This window comes from Pleurodeles waltl, chromosome 3_1 (genome assembly GCF_031143425.1).
Source record: "Pleurodeles waltl isolate 20211129_DDA chromosome 3_1, aPleWal1.hap1.20221129, whole genome shotgun sequence".
Lineage (NCBI taxonomy): Eukaryota > Metazoa > Chordata > Amphibia > Caudata > Salamandridae > Pleurodeles > Pleurodeles waltl.
Window position 1 is genome coordinate 112,762,937 of NC_090440.1, and position 18,347 is coordinate 112,781,283.

The window sequence follows — 18,347 nt, forward strand, 5'->3', positions numbered from 1 at the left end:
AATTGTTTCAATGATAAACTGCATCGGTATCTGGTAGACCTAGGTCCAATTTCTCCCCATGAATTATGAAAGAAGGCAGACCATTGGGTCAAGACTAGGGTGACCAAAAGAAAGGGGTCACAAAGACTCCCCAGGGGAAGAGTATTGAGACATCCAAGGGAAAAAGTAAAGAGTCTTCTACAGGGCCCCCAAAACCTGCTCAGGAGAGAGGGTCCGAAGCCTCTTCACAATCCACATTTGGGTACAAGGGTAAAAACTTCGATCCCAAAAAGGCCTGGTGTCGTAGCTGTAATCAGCAGGGACACCAAAATGGAGATCAGGCTTGTCCAAAGAAAGGTTCCACTTCTACTACTACTCCAGTTAGCACTGGAATAGCCAGTCTCCAAGTGGGATCAACAGTGTTCCCAGAACAAATCAGGGTTCACACTGAACCTACATTAGTTTCTGAGGGTGGGGTGGACTTAGCCACACTACCTGCCTGGCCCCCTAATATGCAAAAATACAGGCAGCAACTCTTAATTAATGGGACTAGTGTAGAAGCCCTGAGGGATACAGGTGCCAGTGTCACAATGGGGACAGACAAACTGGTTTCCCCAGGACAATACCTGACTGGACAAACGTATCCAGTCACCAACGCTGACAATCAGACTAAACTACATCCCATGGCTATGGTAACTTTAGAATGGGGAGGGGTCTCTGGCCTAAAACAGGTGGTAGTCTCCTCTGCTATCCCAGTAGACTCTTTTCTTGGAAATGACCTGGAGTCCACAGCATGGGCTGAGGTAGAACTCAAAACCCATGCAGCCATGCTGGGTATCCCTGAACTGGCGTGTGTCAAGACAAGGGCACAGTGCAAGGCTCAGGGTGAAAAAGAGGTGTTGGAGTCTGGAATAATGGCCTGGGGAACCAGCTTCAACACAGCAAAAGAAAAAGAACCTCTCTTCCCAGGAAGATTTTCTACCCTCTGAGGGAACTGAGCCTATGGAGCTGGAACCTTATCAGGTTGAACTCTTAGGCCCAGGGGGACCCACAAGGGAACAGCTGTGTAAGGGGCAAGAAACCTGTCCCTCTCTTGAAGGCCTTAGGCAGCAAGCTGTTGAGGAAACAAAAGGAAAAGTCAGTGGAACACACAGGGTCTATTGGGAAGATGGACTCCTTTACTCTGAGGCAAGAGATCCCAAACCTGGTGCCACTAGGAGAGTGGTAGTGCCTCAGGAGTTTAGGGAGTTCATTCTGACCTCAGCCCATGACATTCCACTTGGTGGGCATTTGGGACAAACCAAGACATGGGAGAGGTTAGTCAACCATTTCTATTAGCCCAACATGTCCCAGAAAGTCAAGGAGTTTTGTGCCTCCTGTGCCACCTGTCAAGCCAGTGGTAAGACAGGTGGCCATCCAAAGGCCCCCCTCACTCCACTTTCAGTGGTGGGGGTCCCCTTTGAAAGAGTGGGAGTAGACATAGTGGGTCCACTTGAACCTCCCACAGCCTCAGGGAATCAGTATATCCTAGTAGTAGTGGATCATGCTACTAGGTACCCTGAAGCAATTCCCCTTAGGTCCACTACTGCCCCTGCAGTAGCCAAAGCACTCATTGGTATCTTTACCAGAGTGGGATTTCGTAAGGAGGTGGTTTCTGACAGAGGTACCAACTTCATGTCAGCATACCTTAAACACATGTGGAATGAGTGTGGGGTGACTTACAAGTTCACCACACCATACCATCCACAAACCAATAGTCTGGTTGAAAGGTTTAACAAAACATTGAAGGGCATGATCATGGGGCTCCCTGAAAAGCTCAAAAGGAGATGGGATGTCCTCTTGCCATGTCTGCTTTTCGCCTACAGAGAGGTGCCTCAGAAGGGAGTAGGGTTTTCCCCCTTTGAACTTCTGTTTGGCCATCCTGTAAGGGGACCACTAGCTCTTGTGAAAGAAGGCTGGGAGAGACCTCTTCATGAGCCTAAGCAATATATAGTGGACTATGTACTAGGCCTATGTTCCAGGATGGCAGAGTACATGGAAAAGGCAAGTAAAAACCTTGAGGCCAGCCAACAACTCCAGAAGATGTGGTATGACCAAAAGGCTGCTATGGTTAAATTTCAGCCAGGGCAGAAGTTCTGGGTTCTGGAGCCTGTGGCTCCCAGGGCACTTCAGGACAGATGGAGTGGCCCTTACCCAGTACTAGAGAGAAAGAGTCAGGTCACCTACCTGGTAGACCTAGGCACTAGTAGGACCCCCAAAAGGGTGATCCATGTGAACCGCCTCAAAATCTTTCATGACAGGGCAGATGTAAACATGTTAATGGTTACAGATGAGGACCAGGAAGCTGAGAGTGAACCTTTCCCTGATCTCCTCTCCACTGACCCTAAAGATGGCTCAGTAGATGGAGTGATCTCCTCAGACACCCTCTCTGGCCAACACCAAGCTGACTGTAGGAAAGTCCTACAACAGTTTGTTGAGCTCTTTTCCCTAAACCCTGTGCAGACACACCTGTGTACCCATGATGTGGACACAGGGGACAGCATGCCTGTCAAAAACAAAATTTTTAGACAGTCTGACCAAGTTAAGGAAAGCATCAAAGTAGAAGTCCACAAGATGCTGTAATTGGGAGTCATTGAGCACTCTGACAGTCCCTGGGCTCGCCCAGTGGTCTTAGTCCCCAAACCTCACACAAAAGATGGCAAGAGAGAGTTGAGTTTTTGTGTGGACTACAGAGGACTTAATGCTATCACCAAGACAAATGCCCATCCCATTCCATGGGCAGATGAGTTAATTGATAAATTGGGTGCTGCCAAATACTTGAGTACCTTTGACTTGACAGCAGGGTACTGGCAAATAAAAATGGCACCAGGAGCAAAAGAAAAGACAGCATTGTCTACACCTGATGGGCACTATCAGTTTACTGTGATGCCCTTTGGCTTAAAGAATGCCCCTGCCACTTTCCAAAGGTTGGTGAATCAAGTCCTTGCTGGCTTGGAGTCCTTTAGTGCAGCTTATCTTGATGATATTGCTGTCTTTAGCTCCAGCTGGCAGGATCACCTGGTCCACCTGAAGAAGGTTTTGCAGGCCCTGCAAGCATCAGGCCTCTCTATCAAGGCATCTAAATGTCAGATAGGGCAGGGTACTGTGGTTTACTTGGGACACCTTGTAGGTGGAGGCCAAGTTCAGCCACTCCAACCCAAGATCCAGACTATTCTGGACTGGGGAGCTCCAAAAACCCAGACTCAAGTCAGGGCATTCCTTGGCTTAACTGGTAACTATAGGAGGTTTGTGAAGGGATCCATAGTGACACCCCTCACAGAACTTACCTCTAAGAAAATGCCCAAGAAGGTAAACTGGACTGTAGAATGCCAACATGCCTTTGACACCCTGAAACAAGCTATGTGCACAGCACCAGTTCTCAAAGCTCCAGATTACTCCAAGCAGTTCATTGTGCAGACTGATGCTTCTGAACATGGGATGGGGCAGTTCTGACAAATGATGATGGCCTTGACCAGCCTGTTGCTTTCATTAGCAAGAGGTTACTTCCCAGGGAGCAGCGTTGGAGTGCCATTGAGAAGGAGGCCTTTGCTGTGGTCTGGTCCCTGAAGAAGCTGAGACCATACCTCTTTGGTACTCACTTTGTAGTTCGCACTGACCACAGACCTCTCAGATGGCTAATGCAAATGAAAGGTGAAAATCCTAAACTGTTGAGGTGGTCCATATCCCTACAGGGAATGGATTTTATAGTGGAACACAGACCGGGGACTGCCCATGCCAATGCTGATGGCCTTTCCAGGTTCTTCCACTTAGAAAATGAAGACTCTCTTGGGAAAGGTTAGTCTCATCCTCTTTCGTTTGGGGGGGTTGTGTAAGGAAATGCCTCCTTGGCATGGTTACCCCCTGACTTTTTGCCTTTGCTGATGCCAAGTTATGATTTGAAAGTGTGCTGGAACCCTGCTAACCAGGCCCCAGCACCAGTGCTCTTTCCCTAAACTGTACCTTTGTCTCCACAATTGGCACAACCCTGGCACTCTGGTAAGTCCCTTGCAACTGGTATCCCTGGTACCAAGGGCCCTGATGCCAGGGAAGGTCTCTAAGGGCTGCAGCATGTTTTATGCCACCCTGGGGACCCCTCACTCAGCACATGCACACTGCTTGCCAGCTTGTGTGTTCTGGTGGGGAGAAAATCACTAAGTCGACACGGCACTCCCCTCAGAGTGCCATGCCAACCTCACACTGACTGTGGCATAGGTAAGTCACCCGTCTAGCAGGCCTTACAGCCCTAAGGCAGGGTGCACTATACCACAGGTGAGGGCATATGTGCATGAGCACCATGCCCCTACAGTGTCTAAGCAAAACCTTAGACATTGTAAGTGCACGGTAGCCATAAGAGTACATGGTCTGGGAGTCTTTCAAACACGAACTCCACAGCACCATAATGGCTACACTGAAAACTGAGAAGTTTGGTATCAAACTTCTCAGCACAATAAATACACACTGATGCCAGTGTGCACTTTATTGTAAAATACACCCAGAGGGCATCTTAGAGATGCCCCATGAAAACATATCCGACTTCCAGTGTGGGCTGACTAGTTTTTGCCAGCCTGCCACACACAAGACATGTTACTGGCCACCTGCGGAGACTGCCTTTGTCACTCTGTGGCCAGGAACAAAGCCTGTACTGGGTGGAGGTGCTTCTCACCTCCCCCTGCAGGAACTGTAACACCTGGCGGTGAGCCAGGTAGTGGAGATGCCTGCCCCTCTGGCCACTGGCCCCACTTTTGGTGGCAAGGCTGGAGGAGATAATGAGGAAAACCAGAAGGAGTCACCCCCCAGTCAGGACAGCCCCTAAGGTGTCCTGAGCTGAGGTGACTCTTACTTTTAGAAATCCTCCATCTTGTAGAAGGAGGATTCCCCCAATAGGATTAGAGATGTGCCTCCCTCCTGTAGGAAAGTCCTCCTTTGAGCCCTGGTCACCCCCACACTTTTTGGACAGGTACTGGTGGTTACTGACTCTTGGCTGTGCCCTGGGTACTGCTTACCAGTCCCAGGGCCAGTGCTCTGTGTAAAATGGATATGCAAATTAGGCTAATTATAATTGGCTAAGTTAACCTACCTATCAGTCCCTAGTATATGGTAGGGCATGTAGGTTTAGGGACCACAGCATAGGTAGTGCACCCATAGGTGCACTGCTGAGGTGCCCAGTGTCATTTTAAAGGCAGGCCTGCCTTACTGGCTGCTTTTAAACTAAAGTTATATGCAAATTTGACTTTGGAATTAAAAGTAGTTCCAAAGTCTCAAACTACCTTATTTTTACATATAAGTTACCCCTAAGATGTGCCCTATGTGCCCCTAGGGCTGGGTGCCATGTAACTATAAGCAGGGACTTTATACAAATAGTTTTATAAGCCCTGGTGAGGTAAAAATAGCCAAATTCGTTTTTCCCTCATTGTAGTAAATGGCCTTCAAAGGCTAGAACGGGGAGACTTTATTTTAATTTTTAAAGTCTCCTTAAATGATGCATACCAAGACTTTGGTATCAAATTAATTGCTGTAATAAATCCCACAACTTCCAGTTGTTGGATTTAATATAACTTGTTCAGGTAAAGAGTTTTAAACTTTACCTGAAAAGTTGCCAATTTCAGCCCTGCATTGTTTTTGCTGCTGTGCTCTGATTGGCCAGCCTCTAGTAGCTTGGCCAAGCTGCCTTGATGAGGTGTGAAGTGGCCTGGCTTCACACAAAGGAATGTGCCTGTGGGAGGGAATCTCCCCTCAGTAGATGGTGAGGCAGGAAGGGGGAGGGCTGCCAAACTGGTCTTCAAAGGCAGAGAAGGACATTTGGAGCAACCAGCAACACCCCCACATCCTGCAACCCCAGACAACTAGGTGCTCCCTTGATTGGATTAGGAGAGGGCAGGAGAGGGGTGTGTTTATGATTTTTAGCCACACCAGTGGGTGGGCTCAGCCAGATGTCACCTCCAAAAATCAGATTCAGCCATGATGGATTTTTAGAGAATGTTGCCTCCTGGGATTGATTTTTGCCACACTTCCCAGGAAGTGGTCATCACAGGGGGAAGGACCCTGCACCTGATTGGAGAACCAGGACCCCCCTGCTTTTCACCCAGGAGCAACGATAAAACTGGCAGACCTGCACCCACACCTCAGATCCCCATCAGATTCCAACAAGGAAGAACCAAAGGAGAAGAAGGACTGCCCTGCTGGACCCCTGGCCTGCACCTGGAACCTGCACTCAGAAGGACTGCACCAGTGCACACTTGGGCTTCACCACTAGAAGGACTTTGCCTGGCTTCAACTGGTTCAAGGAGGGACTCCCTGTTTGCTACAGGAGAAAAATTGCTATCCAGAGTCCCCTGCACCAACTCCTGAAGAAAGCGACCAGCTGACCACTGTCCAGTGGCCAAAAAGGAGTTTGCACCAGGTGCATTCTGGGAGTTGTAGTCCGCACCCCCCAAGGACCATCTCAGAACTTCTGGACCCTTGGGGTGAGCTGTGGACCCCAAAAGAACCTTAAATGGACATCTGGGAGAAGCCCCAGAAGTTTGGAGAAGTTTGGACAACTTTTGTAAGAAAGCTCCATAGAGGGACCGACCCGCCACAGCAACTCTAGCCGGCTTGCCTCAACTGCGACCCGGCCTAATTAGCTGGTTCGTCCCAGTGAAGAAAATCTCAGAAAAAGAGGGTCATTCTGACCCTGGCGGGCGGCGGACGCCGCCCACCTGGCGGCAACCGCCAAATGGCCGCTCCGCGGTCAGAAGACCGCGGAGGCCATTCTGACTTTCCCGCTGGGCCGTCGGGCGCCCGCCAAGGGAGCGCCCGCCGGCCCAGCGGGAAAGGCCCTGCAACACAGAGGCCGACTCCGAATGGAGCCGGCGGTGTTGCAGGGGTGCGACGGGTGCAGTTGCACCTGTCGCGATTTTCACTGTCTGCAATGCAGACAGTGAAAATCTCCCTGGGGCCTTGTTAGGGGGCCCCTGCACTGCCCATGCCAGTGGCATGGGCAGTGCAGGGGCCCCCAGGGGCCCACGACACCCTTTCCCGGCATCCTGTTCCTGGCGGTTTTGGATGGCGGGAAGGGGGTCGGAATCTCCATGGCGGCGTTGCTTGCAGCGCCGCCATGGAGGTTCTGCCCAAGCAGGGGAAATCCGGTGGAAAACTGCTGGATTCCCTTTTCTGACCGCGGCTTTAACGCCGCGGTCAGAATGGGCAATGAAGCACCGCCAGCCTGTTGGTGGTGCTTCCGTTGCCCCCGGCCCTGGCGGTCTTGCACTGCCAGGGTCGGAATGAGGCCCTAAGTCCGAAGGTAAAAAGTTGACCGGGACCTCCCAGCCAGCGTATCCGAGGAGGGCTCCATGGACGTCGGATCAAGATCCAGGTTTACCCCGGTCGAAGAATTTTCACCTCGAAAAAATGATTAAGTCCGAAGGTAAAAATCTCCACCGAGGATTCCAGCATTACGTATCCGTAGAAGGGCTCCAGGAGGTCGCATTGGACTGGCATGTTCGTCCCGCTGAAGAAAATCTTCGAAAAAAAAACTAAGGCCCTCATTCTGACCCTGGCGGTCGGCGGAGAGACGGCGGTCGGACCGCGAACAGACCGGCGGTATTAAAAATGGCATTCTGACCGCGGCGGTCCCCGCCGCGACCGACCGCTACTTCTCCACTCCGACCGCCGCGGCGGTCATGACCGCGGGGCTGGAGTTTGCGCACTCCGGCCCGGCGGTCGTCCCAAGACCGCCAAGGGTATTATGACCCTGCCTACCGCCGCGGTTTCTTGCGGGCGGGAACCGCCGTGCGAACCATGGCGGTAAGCACTATCGGGGCCAGGGAATTCCTTCCCTGGCACTGATAGGGGTCTCCCCCACCCCCCACTACCCACCCGAGTCCTCCCCCCACACCCTCCACCCCCCTGCCACCCCCCAAAGGTGGTACGAACCCCCTCCCCACCCCCACCCCGACATGCACATACATGTACCCCGACATGCACACACCCCCAACATGCACATATACACACCCCCTACACACACATACACAACGGGGACACATACCCGCACACATACATGCCGACATGCGCACCTGCCAAACAGCACACATTACCCATAGACACAGCAGCACCCCCCGCCCGCATACACGCACTCACACACCCCCTCTACACACTCACACGCACACCCCCATGCACGCCCACATCACACAACACCCCCCCACCCCCTCCCCTCACGGACGATCAACTTACCTTGTGCGTTGGTCCTCCGGGAGGCGACGGGAGCCATAGGGACGTGACCGCCAACAGAAGACCGCCAACAGAAGACCGCCACACAGAAATGTGGGTCGTAATTCTGTGGGCGGTGTTCTGCTGGCGTGGCGGTGGAGGTTGACCAGTCTCCACTTTCCCGCCGACCGCCAGTGTGGCTGCTGGCGGTTTTCCGGCGGAACGCTCCCAGCGGTCAGAATGCGCACAGCGGCACACCGCCGCGGTCGGCGGTCTTCACCGCGGCGGTAACTCAGCGGTCTTGCAAAAAGACCGCCAAGGTCAGAATGAGGGCCTAAGTGTGAAGGTAAACTTTTAACCGAGGCCTCCCGCGGCCTGTAGCCGAGCAGAGCTCCATCGCGGTCGGCCTTAAACTTTGACTTTGCCCCAGTCGAGGTGCAACCAGATGACCCGATTGGCGCTTTTTGTTTCTAGGCGCTAAAAAATAATAATTCTTTAAAAATTCATATCTCTGGTTCCCCTTATCCAATTATATTCGTCATTTTAAAGATAAAAATATAATCTAGTTTTATAAATTGGTTTTGGATTTTTAAACTGTTTCCTGTGTTTTATTTAAATACTGTTTTGTGATATTTGAATGCTTTACACTCTGTCTCCTAATTAAGCCTTGACGCTCGTTGCCAAGCTACCAAGGGTTGAGCTGGGATTAATTTACTGAGACCTAACTGGACCTTAGTGGAGGTTAGTGGCCTATTGCTAAGTGTAGGTACCTACCTGCCCTTACCAATAACCTATTTTCCAACACCTCCCCACAGGGAGGAGGCACAAAGAGGATGTAGCCACCCTCAAGGACAGTAGCCATTGGCTACTGCCCTACCAGACCTAAACACACCCCTAAATTCAGTATTTAGGGGCTCCCAGAACCAAGGAAGATAGATTCCTGCAACCTAAAGAAGAAGAAGGACTGCTGACCTGAAGCCCTGCAGTGAAGATGGAGACAACAACTGCTTTTGCCCCAGCCCCACCGGCCTGTCGCCCTACTTTGAAGAAAACTGCAACAGCGACGCATCCAAGAGGGTCCAGCGACCTCTAAAGCCTCAGAGAACTACCCTGCATCTAAAGGACCAAGAAGCTCCCGAGAACAGCGGCCCTGTTCAAGAAACTGCAACTTTCTGCAACAAAGAAGCAACTTTTAAGACCCCACGTTTCGCACCTGAACGTGAGACTTTCCACTCTGCACCCGACCCCCCGGCTCAATCTGTGGAAAACTAACACTACAGGGAGGACTCCCCGGCGACTGCGAGCCCATGAGTCTCTAGAGTTGACCCTCCTAAGCCCCTGCAGGGATGCCTGCAGAGGAAATCCAGAGGCTCCCACTGACCGCGACTGCCTGTAACAAGGAACCTGACATATGGAACCAGCACTGCACCCGCAGCCCCCAGGACCTGAAGGAACCGAACTCAAGTGCAGGAGGGGCCCCCAGGCAACCCTCTGCCTAGCCCATGTGATGCCTACCCCGAGGAGCACCCCCTGTGCCTGCTGCATCGTTGAAGAGACCCCCGGGTCTCCCCATTGATTCCTATCTGAAACCCAACGCCTGTTTTTACTCTGCACGTGGCCGCCCCTGTGCCACTGAGGGTGTACTTTCTGTGCCTGCTTGTGTCCCCCCCGGCGCCCTACAAAACCCCCCTGGTCTGCCCACCGAAGACGCGGGTACTTACCTGCTGGCAGACTGGAACCGGGGCACCCCTATTTCCATTGAAGCCTATGTGTTTTGGGCACCTCTTTGACCTCTGCACCTGACCGGCCCTGAGCTGCTGGTGTGGTAACTTTGGGGTTTCCTTGAACCCCCTACGGTGGTTTACCTTGGACCCAACTTTGAACCCTGTAAGTGTTATACTTGCCTGTGAACTTAACAAATACTTACCTCCCCCAGGAACTGTTGATTTTTGCAGTGTCCACTTTTAAAATAGCTTATTGCCATTTTTGTCAAAACTGTACATGTTATTGAGATTATTCAAAGTTCCTAGAATACCGGAGTGCAATGACCTTTCATTTGAAGTATTATTTGTAAATCTTTAACCTGTGGGTCTTAAAATAAACTAAGAAAATATATTTTTCTATATAAAAACCTATTGGCCTGGAGTAAGTCTTTGAGTATGTGTTCCTCATTTACTGCCTGTGTGTGTACAACAAATGCTTAACACTACCCTCTGATAAGCCTACTGCTCGACCACACTACCATAAAATAGAGCGTTAGAATTATCTCTTTTTGCCACTATCTTACCTCTAATGGGAACCCTTGGACTCTGTGCACACTATTTCTTACTTTGAAATAGTATATACAGAGCCAACTTCCTACAACAGTCCAGTCTTTGTCCCCTTTCACAGGCAGAAGCAGCAAGTGCAGGATATCCCAACAAAGCAGAGTCACAGGCAGGGGCAGCACTTCTCTTCAGCTCTTCTCCTTGGCAGGGGTTCCTCTTGATTCCAGAAGTGATCCAATTTTTAGCTGTTTTGGGTACAATACTTGTACCCCTTTCTGCCTTTGAAGTAGGCAAACTTCAAAGGAATGTCTCTCTTGTTTGTAACATCCTGCCTTGCCCCGGCCAGGCCCCAGACAGATACCTGGGGGTTGGAGACTGCATTGTGTGAGGGCAGGCACAGCCCTTTTAGGTGTAAGTGACCATGCCTCCCTTCCGCTCCAATACAGGCGGCTCATCAGTGTATACAGGCTACACCCGAGCTCCCTTTGTGTCACTGTCTAGAGGAGAGGTGCAAACAGCCCAGCTGTCAAACTGACTCAGACAGGGAATCCACAAACAGGCAGTCACAGAATGTTTTAAGCAAGAAAATGAATATTTTCTAAAACTGGCATTTTCAAACACACAATCTAAACACAAACTTTACCAAAATATGTATTTGTATGGCCTCATACTTGTGGAGGATAGCAGAGTTCACTCATAGTATGATGACTGTGAAGTGATCCACGTAGTATGTGCAAGGAAGTACAGTCCGACCCCTACAGTCTACCTATGCAGCATGCAAATCTGCTACTACACATCATGTCCTTTAGAAGATCTCATATCACACATACAAATGCTAAATACTAACCTAAATACTAAACTTTGCCAGTGGAAGAGTGTCTACCCAGTTACAATGCTTCCACATTTGCCCCACTAGGCCATGAGGCCAAGGAAACGGCAGTGATATGGACTATCATGTTTGTGTGCTGCACTTAGATACAAAAATGGCCTCACTGTCATGAGTATAGTGCAAATGTGAAGACACAACATTCTGACTATAAAACAATTGTCCATTACAGATCACAAAAAACATCATGGTTCATCCACTCAAGATATTCTGTTTTGACGTGGCTGTAAATTGGCAGGTGAGCATCATGTCTGAATGCATACCCGTCACCCAACTTCAAGTAATCACACATTATAGATACCTTTTGTGATGGGTGTCAGTGGTAAACATATATTATACATATATATATTGATTGTAAAACTCCTGATTAGATGCCTCTAGACAAACTGACTTTGTGATCCACAAATTTGAGAGTAAGCCTATGCATAAAGAGAAGGAGCTGTTGAAATGTGAATGTGCAACACATATGCTTCAAAATACAAGGCCATGAAGCTGATGCTTGTGTGGTGCAGCATGTTATGGTGTGTTTTTCTGAAGGCTCTCTGGTAACCGTTGGTATGTTCATATCAACATGGGTCATTAATGCCACCGCACCTGCATAGCAAATGTAGGAATCCAGTTTGTCACCTTCATGACAATTACACTCTAGAGCAGTCTCTCACTGAGTGGGCACACTGAAACCCCAAGGCCTCCTAGATATGACCCTAAGTACCACAGGCCAGTGACGCTGGTGTCACCTCACTCTTAGTCTATCTGGTGGCACAAGCCTCTCAAGAATATCTATGAGGCCGTGTAAAGTCTAGCCGTGTTGATCATCCTTGACCCATAGCTTTCGAGTAAAGAAACACACCCCAAGAGTCTCACAAGTGTAATGGCTTTATTACAGAAAATGTGTTGGTGCATTATTTCTAGATGGATAATCAGGATGACTCATGTAAACATGGAAATGCCAACATAGGGCAGTATAAAAGGCCCACATCTCCACCCTATCTGCTGTTACTTTGCATTACAGTTCTCTCAACACTTTCATTCACATAGACCATTAATGGAACAGTCCTACATGGCCAATGTGAGCAACATAATGCAAGACACATGGAAACAGATGAGCCAAGGTCACATCAGTTGATATATCCTTGTTCAGGCTCTACTGGGGATGTGTGACAAGTTTGAGGCTGAGTCTGGTCCACGTGAGTCACATTAGCTGTCACAGTGTCAAATTACATGGGCATTGCATGTGAACACCCACTTCTACTCACAACCAACACCACTTTCATGCAGAGTATAGTAATGGTGTGATGTACGCGACCTTGCTGTCCTCAGTATTTCAGAGGTCCCGTAAAGGCATGCGTGGTGGCTTAGCATTGCAGCATCAGAATGAGTAAGAAGCATGTGCACCACAAATTATGTAAAATTTGCTTATCATGACCCCTTCACATGCTACCCTATTTGAAAATGTCATGTTAAGTGTGACAGTATTCGTACTAAGTGCTGTTTGGCATAAATAGTGCTAGTGCACAATGGCCTTTTGTGTACACTTTGTGGTCCCCTGGGGTTCCTGGAAATGCCTGAAGGTTTTGCACATGCTTGTGCTGACATTCATTGTAGGAGGCTGGCCTGGCTTATAGTGGGTACCAATGGTACTTACACCTTGTGCTAGGTCCAGTTATCCATTATTAGTAGATTAGTAGTGTTCTAGAAGCTTAGGCTGATAGAGGTAGCTATAGCAGAGCAGCCAAGGCTGAAGTAGGAGACATGCAAATCTCCTACGATACCACTTATATCATATAGGCATATTATCATAAGAAAGACAATACTCAGAGTTACTAAAAATAAAGGTACGCTATTTTAGTGACAATGTGCCAAAAATATCTCAGAGGGTATACTCCCTTAGGAGGTAAGAAAACTAGACAAAATATACACACAAACCAAAATCAGGTAAGTAAAACAGTCAGAAAGTAGTGCAAACACTGTAGAATACAATAGGATGCAATAGGCCTACGGGCAACACAAACCATATACTAAGAAAGTGGAAAGCAAGCCACGAATGGACCCCCTAGGCTAGTGTTGTGTGTAGAGGGTCACTGTGAGTGTAAGAAAACACTTAGGGTGTCCAAGATACCCCACTGCAAGACCCTGGAAAGTAGGAGTAAAGTACTACTATTTTCCCAGAAACACACTAAAGTCGTGATAAGGGATTTTGCAAAGACCACAACAGACTGCAACAAACTGAAGACGGGTTCCTGGACCTGAGGACCTGCAAAGGAAGGGGACCAAGTCCAGGAGTCACGAAAGTGTCCGGGGGGGCAGGACCCACTAAAACCCTGATGAAGGTGCAAAATGGCTGCCTCTGGATAGAAGAAGCTGAAGATTCTGCAACAACAAAAGGTGCTAGGAACTTCTCCTTTGTGCAGAAGATGTCCGACGGTGTGCTGGAGGATGCAGAGTTGTTTCCTTGGCAAAATAACACAAACAAGCCTTGCTAGCTGCAAGAGTCACGGTTAGAGACAAAGGGTGATGCCCGGGCCCAGGAAGGACCAGGATGTTGCCACTTGGGTGAGGAGACAGAGGGGGCCCTCTGCAATGTAGAGAGCCCACACACCAGCAGGAAGCACCCTCAGAAGTCCTTGAACATGGGTTCAAGAAGTCTGAACATGGCAGTTGTCTCAACACTGCAAAAGGAGGTCCCACAACACCGGAGATCAACTCACGCTGGGGACCTGAGGTCGGCTGTGCATACCGGATTTCTTGGAAATGCGCACAGAAGCCCTTGTAGCTGCAGATCCCATGGTGCACAGGATTACTGTCTGTAGAGCGGACGCAAGGACTTACCTCCTCCAAATTTGGACAGTTGGGCTACTGGACAGTCTGGGTGACTTGGGTCTACCACCTTTGTTCCAGGGGCCACGCTCGTCAGGTTAAGACGGGTCCCAGAGTACCGTTGATGCTGAAGTTTGATGCCTGCTGAAGCAGGGGGAAGATTCCGCCGACCCACAGGAGATTTCTTCAAAGCTTCCAGTGCAGGATGAAGGTAGGCAGCCCCCAAAGCATGCACCACCAGGAAACAGTCGAGAAAGCCGGCAAGATTAGGCGCTACAATGTAGCTGGTAGTTTTCTTGCTACTTTGTTGCAGTTTTGCAGGCATCCTGGAGGAGTCAGCAGTCGATCCTTGGCAGAAATCAAAGAGAGAGGTGCAGAGGAGCTCTTGTGAATTCTTGCAAGTCGTTATATGAGGAAAAGCCTACTGGAGAAACCCTGCTGGAGAGACCCTAAATAGTCCTCAGAGGAGGATTGGGCACCTAGTCAGGCAAGCACCGATCAGGAGGGGTCTCTGACGTCACCTGCCGGTGCTGGCCTCTCTGAGGCCTCCAGAGTGCCCTCATACTTCTGGAAACAGGATGACAGAGGTCTGGGACACACTGGAGGAGCTCTGGGCACCACCCCAGGGGAGTGATCCCTCCTCTTTCCTTTGTCCAGTTTAGTGCCAGAGCAGGGACTGGGGGTAGACTGGCTTATGCAAGGAGGGCACCATTTGTGCCCTTCAAAGCATTTCCAGAGGCTGGGAGAGGCTACCCCCTCCCCAGCCTTTAACACCTATTTCCAAAGGGAGAGGGTGTAACACCCTCTCTCAGAGGAAATTCTTTGTTCTGCCTTCCTGGGACCAGGCTGCCCAGACCGCAGGAGAGCAGAACCCTTTCTGTGCGGTGGCAGTAGCAATAGCTGCAGAGAAAATCCCAGAGAGCTGGTTTGGCAGTACCCAGGGTCCATAGTGGAGCCCCGGGGATGCATGGAATACCAGATTTTGCATGGGGGGACAATTCCATGATCTTAGACATGTTACATGGCCATATTCGGAGTTACCATTATGAAGCATCATATAGGTATTGACCTATTTGTAGTGCACGTGTATAATGGCGTCCCCGTACTCACAAAGTCCAGGGAATTGGCCCTGAATGATGTGGGGGCACCTTTGCTAGTGCAAGGGTGCCCTCACACCTAGTAACTTTGCCCCTAACCTTCAGCAAGTGAAGGTTAGACATATAGGTGACTTATAAGTTATTTAAGTGCAGTGAAAATGGCTGTGAAATAACGTGTGTGTTATTTCACTCAGGCTGCAGTGGCAGACCTGTGTAAAGATTTGTCTGAGCTCCCTATGGGTGGCAAAAGAAATGCTGTAGCCCATAGGGATCTCCTGGAACCCCAATACCCTGGGTACCTAGGTACCATATACTATGGAATTATAAGGGTGTTCCAGTGTGCCAATTGAAATTGGTAAAACGTGTTCACTAGCCTATAGTGTCAAATTTAAAGGCAGAGAGAGTATAAGCACTGAGGTTCTGATTAGCAGAGCCTCAGTGATACAATTAGTCACTACACAGGTATCCACATTCAGGCCACAAACTATGAGCACTGGGTTCCTGGCTAGCAGGATCCCAGTCAGACAGGCAACAACAAACTTACACACATGTAAAAATGGGGGTAACATGCCAGGTAAGATGGTACTTTCCTACATTCATGACAAAGCTGTATTTTAGGAACACTGAGAACCTCATTATGACATTGGCGGTGAGTGATAAATTGGCAGAAATACCGTCAACAGGACGGCGGTAATTACCACCAAATTATGACCATGGCAGTGAGAACTTCCATAGACAGTCAAAGTATCACACCATCCATCAGGGCGTTAACACCACGCACCATGGCGGTCGCCATCAACAGCCAGGCGGAAGACAAAGTACCGCCCACCATATTATGACACAGGAAACGGCCAGGATTTCCGGGGACGGTGCCAATGCCATCAAAAGCCTCCCAGAAACAGAACACAGAAAACAAAAGACTCACCAACAAGTACACAGAGGACTCCACCACCGCCATGGAACCGGAACTGCAAGTCTTCCCAATGCTCCTCTACGCCATGCTCCACCTGGAACACCAACGTCGTCGAAAACGATGACGGTGAGTACAGCTGCCTAGAACACAAGGGAGGGTGGGAGGAAAAGGAGAGTGAGACACACACGCACAACACACACTAGACACACACACACACCATACACTCAACCAGCTGCACACGTAAACCAATCGCACACGACACATGGCACAATAAAACATGGACCAGATTTTGTAAAGACTGAAAATGTATTAGCAAGGGAAAAACCACCACATGAACATGATATGTACAATTGTCCACAAAGGGCCAATGCCCAGTCCAAAGTACAAAGGGCCCAGATAGCCACAGGGCACATTCCACGGCCCAACTTGTCTCCTGACATCAACTGCACAGAACTCTGCAGGGGCGTCATTTTGTAAGTGAGCAGGCACCTCAGTGGGCATCTCAGCTGAAATCGGGAATTTTCCCACTGGTTCCGGAGGGGGCTCCATGCCCATTACTCTGTGCTGGGGAGTGCAAGGCCACAGTCTCCGGAGTGGGTGACTTGCCCACTGGTTCTGGAGGGGGCTCCATGCCCATTTCTCTGTGCTGAGGAGTGCAAGGCCACAGTCTCTCAGGTGGGTGACTTTCACACTGGTTCTGGAGGGGGCTCCTTGTACAGCAGTCGCAGGAGGGTAGCCTACATGCCCTCTACTGGAGGTGAGAGCTGCACTGTCTCTTCTGGAGGTTAGAGCTGCACTGCGTCTGCTGGAGGTGAGAGCTCCTTGACCACTGGTGGAGGTGGTGGTGTTGGAGTCATCCTGCCAGCCTCTGCTGGAGGTGAGGGCTGCACTGTGTCAGCAGGTGAAGGTACCTCCTGGGCAGCCTCTGCTGAAGGTGAGGGCTGCACTGTCTCAGTCGGTGAAGGTGCAACCTCTGCAGGAGGAGAGGGCTGCACTGCCTCAGGTGGCAATGAGGGCTCCGTGACTACTGGTGCTGGTGGTGATGTCATCCTGCCAGCCTATGCTGGAGTCGAGGTCTTCTTCCCCTTCATGGCAGATGTCGAGGGCTTCTTCACCTTCATGACAGGAGGTGCGGGATACTTCTCCTTCATGGCAGGAGTCGAGGGCGTCTTCCCCTTCATGGTAGTGGCTGTGGGATCCTTACCCTTCCTGGCTGGTGGAGTGGGAACCATCACTGTCTTGCCTCCACGACTAGGAGGTGCCTCCACTGAGGTGCTGGGCTGGGTTGTGGGGACCCTGCTCTTACGCGCAGGACAGGGGTGAGGGAGGAGGTCAGGTTGGGCAAGGAAAAGCATCTTAGGGACGGTGGGGCGGGAAGAGGAAGGAGGGATGGGAGTAGAGGTTGAGGGAGTGGTTGTTGGAGGAGTACATCTGCTGGACCTGGGTGCAGGTGCATGGGCAGAGTGCTGATGTGAGATAGATGGCTGTTGGGTGTCTGAGTGTTTGAGTCTGTGAGCTTTAGGAGGGGGTCCAGACAAGGTTGGAGATGACACAGGGGACGCGTGCATGGTTGTTGTGGAGGTGTCTGCTAATGAGGTGTATGTGCTGCTTGGTGTGGTGATGGCTGTTGAATCAGTGCATGCAGATGTGAGTGTGGATGTGACTGTGAGGGAGGTGGAGGAGGAGGAGGGGGAGACAGTGGAGGCTGTGGATATGGTTGTGTCCGCAACTGTCTGGTGTTTGTGTGCTTGTGTGGTGAAGTGTGGTGCTGGTGTTTGGCTGTGCTACTCTTGTGTGTTGTCTTGTGTGCATACTCATCTGTTTGTGTGCATGGGATAGGTTGGGATTGAGGGGACTGGGACTGGGAAGTGGTAGTTGGACGGGGGTAGTAAGTACAGGGACAATGGCTGCCATCAGAGATGAGGCCAGAGCCTGAAGCGATCACTGTTGGGCTGCCAATCTACTGTTAATGCCCTCCGGGAATGCATTGCACTGCTGCATTTTGGATGCCAGCCCCTGTATTGCATCCATAATGATTGATTACCCTCCACAGATGGATCTCGGGAGATCAATAGCCTCCTCACTCAGGGCAGCAGGGATCACTGGGGCAGGGCCTGAGGTGCCTATGGCGAAGGAGATGGCCACCCTCCTGAGTGAGCGGG